A 527-nucleotide genomic window follows, 5' to 3' on the forward strand; every position below is an offset into this window, starting at 1 on the left:
CGGCCACAGTGCACTGGGGGGGCGGGGGCCGGGGGCGCATCGAAAACAGGCGAGTCCCGAGTCTCTGGCTCCCAGGCCCGCGCAGGGGCCAGAGCGGGCTCCACAAGCCGCCCGAGGGGCAGGCGGAGGAAGCGCTGGGCTGCCTGCCTCGGAGCTGTGGGGGCCTGGACCCGGCCCCGAGGCGGCGAGGGTCACCGGCCTGGAGAGAGCCAGGAGGGGCCTTGGGGGGCCAGGCTGTGTCGGGGTTCCTGTGTGTGCAGGGAGGCGAGGAGCGAGCGGAGGGCTGTGCGGGAGCCGGGCCAGGAGACCCCCTAACCTGCGCTCGCCCTGAGGCCGGACAGGCGGCTTGTTGGCTGGCAGAGCAAAGGACCTGAGCCGTCAGCGGGGCGCGGCTGCGGCGGGCAGCGGCGGCCCTCACGCCAGCTCGGCCGCCTTCCCAGCTCCCGACGGGCCCTGTGGGCTCCCGGCCTGACTCGTCTCCGTCTTCCCAGCTCCCGACGGGCCCTGTGGGCTCCCGGCCTGACTCG

The sequence above is a fragment of the Condylura cristata genome, unplaced genomic scaffold (assembly GCF_000260355.1).
Source record: "Condylura cristata isolate star-nosed mole 26May11 unplaced genomic scaffold, ConCri1.0 scaffold00035, whole genome shotgun sequence".
Taxonomy (NCBI): Eukaryota; Metazoa; Chordata; class Mammalia; order Eulipotyphla; family Talpidae; genus Condylura; species Condylura cristata.